This window comes from Mauremys mutica, chromosome 10 (assembly GCF_020497125.1).
Source record: "Mauremys mutica isolate MM-2020 ecotype Southern chromosome 10, ASM2049712v1, whole genome shotgun sequence".
Classification (NCBI taxonomy): domain Eukaryota; kingdom Metazoa; phylum Chordata; order Testudines; family Geoemydidae; genus Mauremys; species Mauremys mutica.
In genome coordinates, this window is record NC_059081.1 from 17,726,198 (window position 1) to 17,742,785 (window position 16,588).

A 16,588-nucleotide genomic window follows, 5' to 3' on the forward strand; every position below is an offset into this window, starting at 1 on the left:
CTTCTGAATTTGACCCTTAACTCTTAAGACTTTCACTAGACCACACCACCTCTCTTTAGGCAAATATGGACTAGATAATCCAATGCACAGCTCTTTATCAGAGACCAGCAACAAAGTTATAGTTGTGTGCAGTCTTCCTCAGTGTTCCTTGGGATTCCCAAACCACACAAATCAGATTGTTCTGCTGTTAGCATCTGCAGCTACTGAGATCTTCACTCAGATAGAGAATCCTTTCATGTACTCAGAGAGAGAATGACAGCATTCATATATTCAGGAGCCCGTATGGTAGGGAGCAGTTAGCAACAAATTTCATTACAACTAGAGCTGTCAACTAATCGCAGTTAACTCATGCAATTAACTCAAAAAAATTAATTGCGATTAATCGCACTTATAACAATAGAATATCAATTGAAATGTATTAAATATTTTTGGATGTTTTTCTACATTTTCAATATTGATTTCAATTACAACACAGAACACAAAGTGTATATGCTCACTTTATATTATTTTTTATTACAAATATATGCACTTTAAAAATGATAAACAAAAGAAATAGTATTTTTCAGTTCACCTCATACAAGTACTGTAGTGCAATCTCTTTATCTTGAAAGTGTAACTTACAAATGCAGATTTTCTTAGGTTACATAACTGCACTCAAAAACAAAACAGTATAAAACTTTAGAGTCTACAAGTCCACTCAGTCCTACCACTTATTCTGCCAATTGCTAAGACAAACAAGTTTGTTTACATTGACGGGCGATACTGCTGCTTGCTTCTTATTTACAATGTCATCTGAAAGTAAGAACAGGCATTTGCATGGCACTTTTGTAGCCAGCATTGCAAGGTATTTACATGCCAGATATGCTAAACATTCTATGCCCCTTCATGCTTCAGCCACCATTCTAGAGGACATGCTTCCATGCCGATGATGCTCATTAAAAAAAAATGCATCAATTAAATTTGTGACTGTACTCCTAGGGGGGAGAATTCTATGTCTCCTGCTCTGTTTTACCCCCTCTACATGAGACTGGTGAGGCCATACCTGGAGTATTGCGTCCAGTTTTGATCCCCATGCTACAGAAGGGATGTGGACAAATTGGAGAGAGTCCAGTGGAGGGTAACGAAAATGATTAGAGGGCTGAGGCATATGACTTATGAGGGGAGGCTGAGGGAACTGGGTTATTTAGTCTGCAGAAGAGAAGAGTGAGGGGGGATTTGATAGCAGCCTTCAACTACCTGAAGGGGGGTTCCAAAGAGGATGGAGTTCGACTGTTCTCAGAGGTGGCAGATGACAGAACAAGAAGTAATGGTCTCAAGTTGCAGTGGGGGAGATCTAGGTTGGATATTAGGAAACACTATTTCACTAGGAGGATGGTGAAGCACTGGAATGGGTTACCTGGGGAGGTGGTGGAATCTCCATCCTTAGAGGATTTTAAGGCCCGGCTTGACAAAGCTTTGGCTAGGATGATTTAGTTGGTGTTGGGGGATTGGACTAGATGACCTCCTGAGGTATCTTCCAACCCTAATATTCTATGATTCTGCATATATTTCATGTTATAGGTGGGATGATGACCCAGCACATGTTCGTTTTAAAAACACTTTCACAGCAGATTTGATAAAACGCAAAGAAGGTACCGATGTGAGATTTCTAAAAATAGCTACAGCACTCAACCGAAGGTTTAAGAATCTGAAGTGCCTTCCAAAATCTGAGAGAGACAAGGTGTGGAGCGTGCTTTTAGAAATCTTAAAAGAGCAACACTCTCATGCAGAAACTATAGAACACAAACTACCAAAAAAGAAAATCAACCTTCTGCTGGTGGCATCTGACTCAGACAATGAAAATGTGTCAGTCTCCACTGCTTTGGATCGTTATCAAGCAGAACCCATCATCAGCATGGGCACATGTCCTCTGGAATGGTGGTTGAAGCATAAAGGGACATATGAATCTTTAGCGCATCTAGCACGTAAATATCTTGCAATGCCAGCTACAACAGTGCCATGCAAATGCCTGTTCTCACTTTCAGGTGATATTGTAAATGAGAAGCATTATTTCCTGCAAATAGTAACCAACCTTGTTTGTCTGAGTGACTGGCTGACCAAGAAGTAGGACTGAATGGACTTGTAGGCTCTAAAGTTTTACATTGTTTTATTTTTGAATGCAGTCTTTTTTTGTACATAATTCTACATTTGTAAGTTCAACTTTCATGATAAAGAGATTGCACTCCATTACTTGTATTAGGTGAATAGAAATATACTATTTTTTTGTTTTTTACAGTGCAAATATTTGTAATAAAAAATAAATATAAAGTGAGCACTGTACACTTTGTATTCTGTGTTGTAACTGAAATTAATATATTTGAAAGTGTAGTAAACAGCCAAAATATTTTAAATAAATGGTATTCTATTGTTGTTTAATCACACAATTAATCATGATTAAAAAATTTTAATCGCTTGACAGCCCTAATTACAACCATTACCTATGCCAAAGTTTATCTTGTGGGCCTGTTTCTTGATTTTGGGGATTTTTTGATAATATTTCTCGTTATATTTTCTTACACATGGAAATATCAAGTCGTGTTAAGTAAAAAGATATTGAGTTTATTATTAATATTTAATGTCCCACACAGAAAAGCAAATAAATATGTTCCTTTGTGTACTATTAGTTCCACAGAGTTGAACATCATAGTCTGATAAATGTTGGCTGCTGCAGTAAGTCATGTACAGTGAGGCCTATCAAGTCAGGAGGTAAACGTTAATCCTCTGAGTATAAACAGCCCTCATTCATTATCTACTTATGAAACAACAACAGTAGGACTGAAACCTTTCATCCATCCAACCCTTCCCCACACAGGCATAGACTAATTGATTACTTATGAAACAGTGCTGGTAAAGGATTTCTTATTCCCTAATGTACTGCTTAGTGGCTTTCTCCTAACAACTTAGCCATTCACTTAGGGCCTGATCCTACAACATTCTGTCAGAGGGAGTTGTGTCATTGACTTCAGTGGAGCTGGACTGGATCTTCAATGGTGGTTAAAAGGTAGACCTACCTTACTCTGAATCATAGTGTCCACCTCTAAAGAGGAGCTAGTTTTCTGAAGAATATGTCCCTATGATTAACCCAACTCTCTCTTGAATGTGAAATATAGCAACATTCAAAGTGCATAGCTCTGCTACTAAAAACCCCAAACCATTGGTTGCTGTGGAAAAGCAATGTTAACCTACTGGATCAGAAATAATTCTTCTGACCAAAGCATAGTACATTCTAAATATACAATTTAAAAAAAAATCCAGACAGGCACTTCCCTTTCTAATACCAGACTTTAGCATTTCTAACTGCGTTTTAACAAAGCTTTTTATGGGCCCTGTACAACGGTAAAACATGCAAATATTTATGATTTCCCCAACTGCATTTCCTGGCTGACACTGGAAGCTGCATTTTCATTCTATTAAATCTCCCACAGACTGACAATAAATCTCTTTTCCCTAAAACCTGCAGAAATTAATATTTTTCCAGGCTTGGGGAGGCATTTTCATTCTTCATCCACAAGATGTTTCATGAAAATTGTGAGCCCTCAAAAAAGGAAACTAAATGGAATGAGGAGATTGAAGGTACGTCCACATTTTCTTCACCTTGCTATATTAAAAAAAGAGACATTACACTCAATAATTCACTGATGCACAAACCTTAATATCTGGAGGAGAGATTCTCTGTTTAGAATATGGAAGGGATTTTTGTTCTGCAATAGTTCTTCTCAGTACTTATGGCCTCAGTGTTGTTGTCTGCATTGAAGCAGCCAATATAATCTTTCCAAAAAGGTGATATTGTTCATGCTGCAATCTGCAAAAGCAACTTACATGAACACTGAGCCTTCTGCAGCTGTAGCTGACAAAAGCATTGCTCCTTGATGGGCCATTTGTTAGACTAAACCCCGCCAATGGCCTCAGTCTATCCAATCAAAAGGATAGCTGGCTTACTCTAGTCACTGGTTACATAGCTCACCCGTTTCAGGCTGAGGGCTGGTTGATCTGCTTCTCAACATTGTGGGAGTAACTACTTATTCCCTTTCTTCTCTGCTTCTAGAGAAGAGAGAAAAGGAAGGGGGGTCTCCTGGGAAGGTGTAGGAGGAGGAGAAAAGTGGCCCTTGTTCTTTGCACTGGGAAGGTTGCCTTGCAAGTGAAAGTGAAAATTAGTGATTATAAAAGTTCTTATCTTTTCAAATCAAGAGATTGCTTCAAATTTTGGTCAATGGTTTATGTTTGTTCTTATCTGATACAAATCCGTTTGCCCAGTCTTATTGGCCCAGTGTTGAGAGAGCCTGAGATCATACTACCTTTTATAGTGAAGGGCTGCCTCTGTAGTTATTTCATGAGTAAGTGGGAATTTTGAGTGTATAATGAGGATCACACCCTTAGAAGCTTATACTGGGTACCATCACCCCAGAATGAAAAGTTAGTACTTTTGTCTATTTTATTATAATAATCTTTAACTTATGTAATATTTCATCCTGATGAGTTACATATGTTTTATAAACATTTAGTAACTGATTCATAATCTATATATAATGACTACTGCACAACCCCAATGAAACGTGCCTACCACTGGGGTGGAATGCTTACCGGTGTATAACACTGTATACGAGTTTAGTATGTGTAATGATGAAGAATAACTTATTCAACTGAAATAATCAAGGGTGAATTTATACAGATGGATTATAACTTGCCAAATTGAACTCTGCCACAAGACCACTATTAACATGCCCACTCTTCCAAAGAGTGCCATAATATCTAATGCAGGGGTCAGCAACCTATGGCACATGTGCCAAAGGCAGCAAGCAAGCTGATTTTCAGTCGCACTCTGCTGCCAACCTGAGGTTCCGTCCACCAGCCCCCTGCCAGCCGGGGTCCCGGCCGCCAGCCCCACTCAGCTCGCTGCCGGCCTAGATGGACAGAACCCTGGGCCGGCAGCAGGCTGAGCGGGGCTGGCGGCCAGGACCCTGGCTGGCAGAGGCCGGTGGACAGAACCCCAGACCATCAGCAGGCTGAGTGGCTCAGCCCACTGCCAGCCTGGGGTCCCAGCTTCTGCCCCCTGTAAATGTAAAATGTGTTACTGGCACGCAAAACCTTAGATTACAGTGAATAAATGAAAATTTGGCACACCACTTCTGAAAGGTTGCCGACCCCTGATCTAATGAATACAAGCGGCCAGGACATTAGTTTTGTGTTTCTATGGAGGGAGAGCACCTCCAGTAGCACAGTGACTTTGAATAGAATGTCAGAACATTAGACTCAGAAGGAAGAGTGCCACCTTCTGAAGCAGCACCACCTTTTGCGACAGCATCTAGTTTTTCTGCTACAATTACTGCTGTAGCACTGGTGCAGCTTCATTGGTGTTGGCAACCGTGGGAGCACAGGTGTAGACCAACCATGTATTTTTACCACTGTCATCTAAGTCTGATTTCCCTGAATCCTTGCTTGGTAGCAAAATTTCTCTACTATTCATCTGTACCCCACATACAAAAAAATTGTTTAACTGGCAAGTGAAATACTGTGCAGGGTGAGAATTAAAGTCGATTTGGCCAGAACTTCAACTGAAAGAGAAGTTAATTCAATACTAGAATTGAAGAAATTGCACTCTAAAAAAAATTCACCAGTGTCAAATTATATAATCAATGTTCTCAATAGGCTCTGTTATGCAAAACAGCTACAATGTTATTATTATATTCAAATGAGGTAATAGTCTTTGCATCTGAGGGTCTAATAAGTTCAGCTAAATCAATTAATATTTTAAAGTTCCTAGCATATTTTAAGAAAAGTAAAACCATGATTTTCATTTCCATCTTTTAACACTGCACTTTTGAAAAGTTTTAGTTTTAATTACATAGCAACTTACAGCCTCACATACAACCAATAACTCTGAATAAAACATTACTTTGCAATGAATATTAAACTTTCACATTCTTTCCTTATTCTTGACATGTCTTTTGTTCCAGACACAGAGAATTACAAGTTCATCTCTGATAGTAAACAGAAGTTATAACTTTGTGGCATATAGCAGGAAAATGTATAAGGAAATCAAGTCTGATTGGCATATCATGAATTCATAAGGAAATCTATTTCACATGGTAGCTTGGCCTGATGTAGTAGAGTTATTAATTTGTATTATCAATATCATGTTGATCGTTTGATTTTTCTACCATATTTAGTACAAAATTGGATTCAATTATTCTTCTAATACAGGTCTGGTTTGCTGTTCTTGCTTTTTATTGGATATTGTGGGTGAGTAGTTCTACATTTGCCCTTTGAAGAAAAGTAATTTCAAATATCTAGTTATTTTAAATTAGGGACGTCATTACTGCAGTAAGCATAATGTTTATGAATTTTCCTAAAGATTTGTATGTAGTATTTTAGTCAAAATGCACATTCTGCCCACCAATAGTGTAGTTTAACTATGTAACAGATATGGAAAAGATGTATTATTGCACAGGTGCAGGAATTTACACCAGCCCAATTACTGAATTATCTGACATTTGATAGTTATGTATCTTACTGCATAAGACTCCAACCCTGAAACTGGACAAGCATGGTTGGATGCTTTTGCCCACACAGGACCTCATTGTCTTCACAATGAGTGGGGCTCCACTATCGGAGGCTAAATTTGTGGAGCCCATAAAGCTGCACATAAATATATACTGTTATTAATTAATTGCATTACAGTAGTCTGCTAGCATAGGTGCAGTGCTGTCGCACCCTCTGGCTTGAAGTGTTTTCCATCATATACAGGGTTTACAATTTGGTTCAATGGCTCTCAGCACCCCGCACTATACAAAGTGTTTCAGCACCCCTGTTTACTATGCACCTTGCAGACATAGTAAGGGACAGTCCTCCAAACAGCTTACAATCTAAATAGATAAAATAGACAAAGAGTGGAAGAAGGTATTATTATTAATCTTCTAGACAGCACATGACAGCTGTGCTCCAGGATGTGCACTGGTTTTAAGCATTGGTTTTGACCTAAACAATCACAAATGGACTAGGACCAATTACCTGAGCTTTGTTCCTTATGATATCGTATTGCAGTTGTGACCAGCAAAAGTGCTGATGTTAGATTTCCCTCAATATTGGATGTCCATCTTAGCTGAAAAATTCCTTGGGACAAATTCTTGTCATCAGTGGGGTTTTAAGGGCTGTAATATTATTGCAGAATTTGGCCCAGAGAATGACTGACCTTCCATTTTCTATGTAAAGACACGCAGGGGACTTATGTTTTAAAGGCTGGCATCTGAATGTGAAATCTGCTTTAATAAGCTCCTGCCACAATCATAAACTTTCAACTTAATTTTTGTTTTCCTTTTAAGAACATAAAATCACATGCATCATGATGTGGTCTTCTTTATATTTCACAGACTAGACTACTGGATTACCTGATACCAACTCACTATATTTTATTGGACAACTTCAAGAAGGTTGCCTGATGTGTTACATATTTACACATTTTTTCTTCTTCAACTAAAGTCACGTAGAGTTTTGTATGCATAAGGGCAGCAGGCATACTGTCATTTTATTTTCACATGAGTGAAAACCATATTTTGCTGTTACTAAAAAAAGCCTCACTATATTGTAAGGCCATCTTCTGCTGGAGCTGTACATGTAATTGGTTTGTCCTTTAAAGCCTTCATATAATATGGTGGGGCCAAATTACACTCATAGTTACACCAATGCAACCACATTGAGGCCAGTGGGGTTGCATAGGTATCACCAGCAGTAGAATTTAGCCCTTGGAGTTTAATTTTGCTATTTCATTGATACTTTTGAGAGACTGTGCCCTCTGTCTTTTTATTGTAGGTGTAATTAAATGTCCTGTGCAATATGTAAAATCGGATGTTTAAACACTCAGAAGGGATTTCTGTTCACTTTTTTAACTTTTACATGGTTGGGAGGGATCCTGCATATTAAATGTCAGTATGTGTCTAATGGCTCTTTGCCAATATAAATCCAGGCCCTTAACAATGGGAAAGGCCAAGTGATTTGGTATAGCATCTGGAAAAGAAAATATGAAGGCCAAGATTTTCAACAATGACTAATGAATGTGGACAGCCTCCATTTTTGGGTACCCATGTTGAGAAATTTTAAAAGGGCCTGATTTTCAGAAAGCACTAAGCACTCACCTCTGAAAATAAGCCTCCTTTAAAAGACTCTTGAGTTGGGCACCCAAAAACTCAGGCACTGACAATCACTGGTCATGTTTGAAAAATCCTGGCCTACTTTTTTTATTAGAATCATAGAATACCAGGGTTGGAATGGACCTCAGGAGGTCATCCCTGCTCAAATCAGGACCAATCCCCAACTAAATCATCCCAGCCAGGGCTTTGTCAAGTCTGACCTTAAAAACCTCTAAGGAAGGAGATTCCACCACCTCCCTAGGTAACCCATTCCAGTGCTTCACCATCCTCCTAGTGATCCGTCTCTTGATCTGCTGGCAATGTCCCTACTTATACAGCCCAAAATGCTGTTAGCCTTCTTGGCAACAAGAGCACACTGTCAACTTATATCCAGCTTCTCATCCACTGTAACCCCTAGGTCTTTTCTGCAGAACTGCTGCCTTGCCATTCAGTCCCTAGTCTGTAGCAATGCATGGGATTCTTCCGCCCTAAGTACAGGACTCTGCACTGTCCTTGTTGAACCTCATCAGATTTCTTTTGGCCCAATCCTCTAATTTGTCCAATCCTCTAATTATAATTAATTTCCACTGTTGCTGCCACTTGCACGGCACCATGCAAACATAAGGAAAAGCACTGATCGTCACTATGTGCAATTTTTAAAAATTTCTCTTTTTGAAGCAACAGCTAAAAATGTATCACTGGGAAAGAGAAGTAATTCATTAATAGAAATCCACTAACTCAGTTGTTTGTGCAGTTTTCCTTTAAATGGTAACTAGTGAAAAATTATATCAACACGTCCATGTAAATACTTATAGAGCCTGATTCTCCTTTCATTTACACCACTGTAAATCAGGAGTAACTCCATTCAAGTCAATGCAGTTACAATGGAGTAAAAATAACGTAAGAGGAGAATCAGGCCCACATTTCCTGTCATTAGTCAGAAATGAAATTCTGTCGCTTGCTTTCTAATCATTCTGACCAACAGATTGGATCTAAATCCAGACCTCCCATAGTTTGCAGGTGTTTGGGTGTGGGGCTGTGGAACAAACCATTATAAAGACAGGGGCTGGACTAATATGAAGTTCTACTCAGCACTGAACTATCCTGAAATTTGAGGGTATTTAGAATGAGGGGTTTAGTTTGGGCCCGTCTCTAATCCAAATGTATGAAAGCTCACATTGTCTATGTAATTTTCACTATTTAATGTGGAAACTCAGAATGATCTGATACAGTAACATATGCATGTCAGTTTCTTTCATATTTACATACAGTACTGGAGCTAATCTATGAAATCCTATATCAACAGCCTAGTCTGATAAAAATCCTACCAGCTGCAGAATTACCTCTATTAAGGTCATATGCAAAGAACTTCTCAAATAGAATTTGACTTCTCAGAATAGCAGCACATTTCACAAACTGGATTGGATGATTACCAGTGAAGGACCTCAGAGGATGTGTTATCAGTTATACTTTATTTTATAGCTGTTTCCACAATGCCAAATCCCTAAATCCTTATTCAGTCCTTGTCTGCAAAGGGAGCTTCAACTTCAGAATTTTGACTATACATTACATTTATGTATTAATATCTCTGCTCTGTTTATTATAACAGTCTTGGCTAATCTAATCAGGAAGACAAATTAACAGACTTGACATTCTTTGAATCATAAGACAAAATTAGACAAACGCACGCCTGCTAAAATGAGAGTTGTGTTTTCTGGCTTTGATGATATTCTAAAAGATCTTGGTCTGCTTGGCAGGAATTAAGCTATTACCACAAAAATCTGTATTTGTGCACTTTTAGGAATGAGATTTGAATAGCACAGAAGGGAAGGGAAAAAGCTATTGTTTTCCACAGCCACAGTCCAATTACAAACATAGTATTTCCTGTTCCTACATAACTAAGGTTCATGGCTTAATGTGCACCTACAATGGGGCAACTCCTTAGTGAATAATATCAGCTGAGTTACGTCAGGGATGAAATTCACCCAAGATGGCCAAGTTGCAGTTGCTGTTATGAAATAACAAGTTTGACATCCTTGTTGTTTGCGCAATCAAAATCGCTAAGTAAAAAACACTATGTTAATGCAATGCATTATTATTTAAAAGGCAAGAAACAATTATGAGTAAAATAATTTTTAAAATACAGATTCTATAAGTATTTTGGGAAAAAAATGAACCTAATTTTACTTACTTATTTGTACTGTGCGCGGGATCAATTTCTGGGAATATATTACAAAAATTAAAACCAGCTCTTGACAAACTGAATCCACTCCCATCCAAATTAAAAAATGAAGAGAAAGGCAGAGTGAATATATTTATCTGGCACTGCTTGGTCTACAATGGAAACAAGAGCATTCCAGAAAAACAAATGGCACAATGGGCATGAGTAGTCTGGAAATTGTCTGGTCTCCAGACACTAAGGGCCTTGTAGATTTGCACCTTAAGGCTTCATTGATATCAAGGGTTTTATAAATTAAATGTAGGGTGACCATATTTCCCAAAGAGAAAACAGGAGATCTCCAGCCACTCGCCCAAGCCCCCACCCCTCCCAGCAAGGCTGTTGCCCATCGCTGGAACCCTGCGGGAGCCCCCTTAGGAAGCTGTTGCCAGTCACTGGAGCCCTGCCTGGCCCCTGACCCCACATGCTGAAATGGGGGCGAGGGGGCTTGCTGGCATCTCCACTCACATTCACCCTGCATGTTCCTCCACACAACACCCCATTTTTTGGACAAAAGTGGGCATTTGTCCTGTTTGCTCTTGCCAACTGATCAAGTCGGCAACAGCAAAAATGGGACAAATGCCTCCTTTCAGAAAAAACAGTCGGGATGGCCAGGAGAGGGCTTAAAAAAGGGACATATGGACACCCTAATTAAAGTCTATAAAGTTTTATGGGCACTCAAGGCTTTTCTAGCTCTACTCTTAGAACCAACACCTTCAACTGCACCCAGAACCAACTGGACTGCAGTGGCCTGCACAGAGCTCAGAGGCAGGAAGCTGCATTCTGCAGTAGCTGAAGCTTCTGAACAATCGTCAAGAGTAGGACATCTTTGCATCTGACAACAGAGGAACTACTCTTTGAGCTAAAGGAAAAAGCTGCTTCTACTGTCATTCTTATTTTTCAGCTGTCTGGTACACAAAAGATAAGCATATTCAACCAAATCATTTTTCCCTAGGAAGACTTCCACCCAAGGACCAGGCCAAACCCTGTTTAGCTCTTCTAACCAGACGAAACCAAATATACTCAGACCGATGCAGCTTCCCTCTTTCAGCCATCCAGCTGGATTTTCAGTAGCAACTTGACTGTGACTTCAACAATTCATTCATCACAAGGTACCTGTGCTACACCATTACACATCTGTTATGCCATTACTAGAGTTTTATACCTCTCGTTTTAAATATTATAAATCACTGTGCATTAACTCACCATTCACAGCCTAAAAACCCTATCGGAGGGGTCAAATTAATGCAGACAACATCAGGACCCAATAGCAACATAGCAAATGAGCAAGACACGATGCTGAAGAGTGGAAGCAGGGTATTGTGGAGATGTACAAAGATTCTTCCTTTACACCAATGGTCCATAGGATTTCCAATGTCTTTTCTCACAGCACTACAATCTATATGTAAATTTTGGCCATGCCCACTGCCCCTTTCAACAATAAGCCTGGCACAAAGATAGCTTAGCATGATGCAGCCCAGCTTCTAAGCCCCTGCTGACAATCATCCTTCCCTAAAAGTACCTTCTTTGCACATGCTTATCACCATTAGTGTCAGATTTATCAACCTCCTTTAAGAATACTATCGTATCACAAATTATGCAGGGACAACAAGCTCAGCCCATTGAAAAGAAATGTCTCACATCATACAGTGACCATTCCAGCTGATTAAGGAGTTGCAAAATTAGTTCTGAATGCAGCTCTAGCTAATCCTGGATGGATGGATGGATGGATGGATGGGGACTGCATTGCAGCTGTTGTTATGCATACTTCCACCTTTTCATGTTCTCTGTATGTATAAATATCTCCTGTCTGTGTGTTCCATTCTATGCATCCGAAGAAGTGAGCTGTAGCTCACGAAAGCTCATGCTAAAATAAATTTGTTAGTCTTTAAGGTGCCACGAGTACTCCTGTTCTTTTTGAAGATGGGGATTGTAAAGCAAAATTAGAGATTATTTTAGTTGCAACCACTGTAAGCATGAAGGGAACAAATTTCAACTTCCACCACCCTCCCTCCAAACACACACACACATACCCCTCCCAACATTTTTATTATCCTTCTAATGTTTCTATTTTTACAGATGCAGGTCTCATGCAGTCTCACTGCTGGTCCCCCTCTCTAACAGGTTTTTTATGTGCTACTGCAGTAGTGGTGCAATAAGAATGTACAGGACTCCCAGGGGGATAAAATATTATGAAGACTGAAAGAGAAGTGTACAGGGAGAACTTAATGACAAATCAAAAGGAAGTAGTCAGAAAGCAGGCAATGCAGTCTGACAGCTATCAAACATCTAGCAGAGCAGGCTCACAAGATGGTAGGTACAGTGGAAAGATTGTTCCTCACTGAAACTGAAGATCAGGTCTGTATAGCCAACACTTTGCCTTTATAAACAAGTAGTAAAAAATAGTTTGAATGGGTTGTGAGGAAATAGTGAGGAGGAAATAGCAGGTGTTTGCGAAGGATTGTCAGAGTCAGATGACTAAACTGACAACCGGTCATTTATGTCAAACAGGCAGCAACCTTTTGATCACCTGGCATGTCTCCTAACTCAGGGATTGGCTAGAGCAGTGGTTCTCAAACTGTGGGTTGGGACCCCAAAGTGGCAACCCTGTTTTAATGCAGTTGCAAGGGCTGGCTAAGACTTGCTGGGGCCCGGAGCCAGAGCCAAAGCCAAAGCTGGAGCCCCACCGCCCAGGGCCAAAACCTGAAGGCTCCAGCTCTGTGTGGCAGGGCTCAGGTTACAGGCCCCTTGCCTGGAGCTGAAGGCCTTGGGCTTCAGCTTTGCCCCCTCAGGCTTTGGCCCCCCCACCGGGGTGGCAGGGCTTGGGAGGGGTTCAAGCTTCAGTCCCCCCTTCTGGGCTCATGTAGTTATTTTTGTTGTCAGAAGGGGGTCACGGTGCAATTAAATTTGAGAACCCCTGGGCTAGAGGAACAAGCTGACAACAAAAAAAAACATAAATGAAAAAGAGCTGATAATTAATGATATAACATGGGAGACTTTAATGAGATGGTCAGCTGCTGAAACTGCAATCAGAATTAAGAAATTGTAAAGGACCATATGGAACAGTCAATCACTCAGAGTTCAAAAGACACTTAATAGTAAGAATATAAAAGGTTCTAATAATACATTGTTACATGTTAATTATATGACAATTGATCATTTAAACAGTCACAGAGATTTAATGTCAAGATTTGTACTGCATCTGCTTTTAATTCTTAACAAATTTGGCATCTAGATACCGTGATGAAAGATGTATTTCAAACACCTAAAATAAGTTGGACATAATCAATATATCTGTAATTATTAACTGTTATTGAGCATAAATACAATTACCACCCTGTTAAGACCAAGTAGTCTATGCATAATTAACTGTGTTTATAATATGTGGGGGTAAATTCTGCTCTCGCTATTCTTGTCAACAGTCCCAATGAATTCAAGTGAAGGGGCAAAGAGGTGGTCCTTAATTAACATGTTAACAATGTATTACACAAAAAGTGACCCATTGTTCATTCATTGTAGGGTAGCCAACTTCACTACGAAGATGAATGGTGTAATCATTTGGTATAGTCTATAAAAATTATGTCATTACAGTTTTAAGTCTTTTCCTGAGATTACGTGCGTGCTGAATATTTACCATAGCTTCTTTTATACAGTAACTCCTCACTTAACGTTGTAGTAATGTTCCTGAAAAATGCAACTTTAAGTGAAATGATGTTAAACTAATCCAATTTTCCCATAAGATTTAATGTAAATGCGGGGGTTTAGGTTCCAAGGAAATTTTTGGGGGGCAGACAAAAGGCATTATATACTGTACAGCACTGTACTGTGGTTGGGAGGTGCCCATGGCTTACCCCACACAGGCACAGCCCGCTGCAGGCAAGGACGCTAGGAAGCACCTTGCGCAGCAGCAGCGGCAGCTTCCCCCCAGAAGAACAGGTGCCAACTTTGCCAGGGGATGCTCCAGGCCCACCTCTTCCCACGCCCACTCCACCTCCTTTCCGGAGTACGCCGCATCCCCGCTCTTCCCCCCTCCCTCCCAGCGCTCAGGACTTTCTGGGAGGGAGAGGAGCAGAGACACAACGCTTCCTTGCTCCTCCCCCACCCTCCCAGAAAGTCCTAAGCGCCGCCAAACAGCTGTTTGGTGGCAGGGGAAGTGCTGGGAGGGATGGAGAGGAGGCGGAGAAGAGGAACTTGTGCAAAGCTCCCTTGTAAAGTCGCTGCTCTTCTACAGAATCTTACAAGCAGTGGACAGAGCAGGCAGCCAAACGATGTTATAAGCAAGCATTGCACAACTTTAAACGAGCATGTTCCCTAACAGAGCAGCGATGTAACTTTGAAACAACGTTAAGCAGGAAGACGTTAGGTGAGGAGTTACTGTATATCTTTTTTTTTTTAAATCACTCTTACATGTATGTTCCTAAAGACAACTGCTTTAGGAACATACATGTAACTATGTGACTATGTGAAATTAATGCCCTGAAAAGCTTACACTTTAAGACCCCAATCCTGTAAACATTTACTCACCTGCTTTGCACACGAGACATTAAGCAGGTGCTTATTTGCAGGATCAGGGCCTCATTTATGCATCATTAAATATTTTCCAAAGTAAAAAAAGGAGATGACTGGTTAGACAGGTGATTAGACGAGACTTCGTCCTTTATGGTAAACTTTGTTTTAGTGTTATGTCATCACCTCAATCCCCCACATTGAACCCTTAGTTGTGTTAGGATGACAGAGAAAATAATGCAATCATCTGCTTGTCTTGGACAGTGTCCCCACCATCATAATCATACCCAGCTTTCACATCCTACTCCACCATAATACAAAGAATAAATGATGATAATAATGACCAGGTAAGATTTTCAAATAATCTAATTATCCAGACTAACTTTAAAAATCATAATATTTCACAGAAAAATAGATATTTATAGTAATCTGTTTTTGTACTTATTAATGTCTTGCGACTTTGATAAATGAAAGCTGTTTTCAGTGAAACAAAAAACTTCTTGGTATTTCCTAACATTAAATTTAATCTCTGAAAACAAGTGACTAAAAATAATTGTATTAGCTTTATTAGCTATAATATAAGTAAGTCTAAATAACCATAATTCATATATATCACCTGATCTATTATCTTTATAAAACTTTCATAACAAAACTCTTTGGAAGGGACAATAATCAATCTTGTTCTTACCGTGCCAGTATGAAAAAGAAATTACTGAATTTTCATGAAGCAGAACAAAATGTAAACTCAGCTGTCCTCCTTTCTCATAAAATGTTTATATTCTATAATGCATTAGATGCTGCTTTTAAATGTTCCTTCTCTTTTTTTTTCTTTTTTTTTTAAGTCAAACTATTGTATTTGTTTTTCATATAAATAGCTTCGAGTAATATATGCTGATTTTTTGCAGAGACCATTTGGTCAGATTCTAATAATCCCTCTTGGGGGCTGACACCAACTTCCAGCAGCAGGTCCAACATTACAGATTGGAATAATAAAACACATGCTGCTGCAGCTCCCAGAAAATACAAGTCTGTCTTTTCCAAAATGAAGGATGACATTCTGAGGATCTCAGAAGCCTCTTGTCTCCTAGATAGAAGCATGGAGCTTTTCCTTTTTAATGAGCAGTAAACATTCTGGGCTCTAAATAAACAAACAAAGGGAACTAACTGTTTTTTTATTCACTGCAAAATTCAGGACCCATGATGGGTCTTGTTTTATCCATCAAATTAAATAAAGATCATTGTATTATTAGGATAATAAACTGATAGTAAATGTGTTATTTTAAAACAGAAAAAAGTGCTGTTTAGTGCAGTTAAATAAAGACACTTTTATTCGGCACAAAATTAAAAAAATAACCTATAACCCAGTTTTTCACACGATGAAAATGTTGAATTATTTTTTAATTCTCCATATGAAAATGATTACCAGATAGATGTCATTAAATTTGCCTCCAGGAAGATAGACTTATTAAAAAGATTGGGATTTCACTCCCAAAAATTAGCTTTGTGTTAGGGTATTTGCCAGCCTAAGAGAAATTATACATCTTCCCACTACATTTCATCTTCTATCTTCACAGCATTCCAAATATAAGCCTCAGGTAGGTCTAGACTTCTCATGTTTGAACTCCTTGGTTGAAAGCAATCCACTGTATAATGATTTTTTTAAGACTAGTCTGAAAAATGAACAGTTTTCCACATGCACAAA

At 39.2% G+C, this 16,588-nt stretch overlaps 1 protein-coding gene across 1 annotated transcript in view; it reads right to left on the reverse strand.

The window, feature by feature from the left end:
- Window positions 1-16,588, reverse strand: part of TMEM163 (transmembrane protein 163) — a 160,837-nt gene that overhangs the window by 137,705 nt on the left and 6,544 nt on the right. The window lies entirely within an intron of this gene.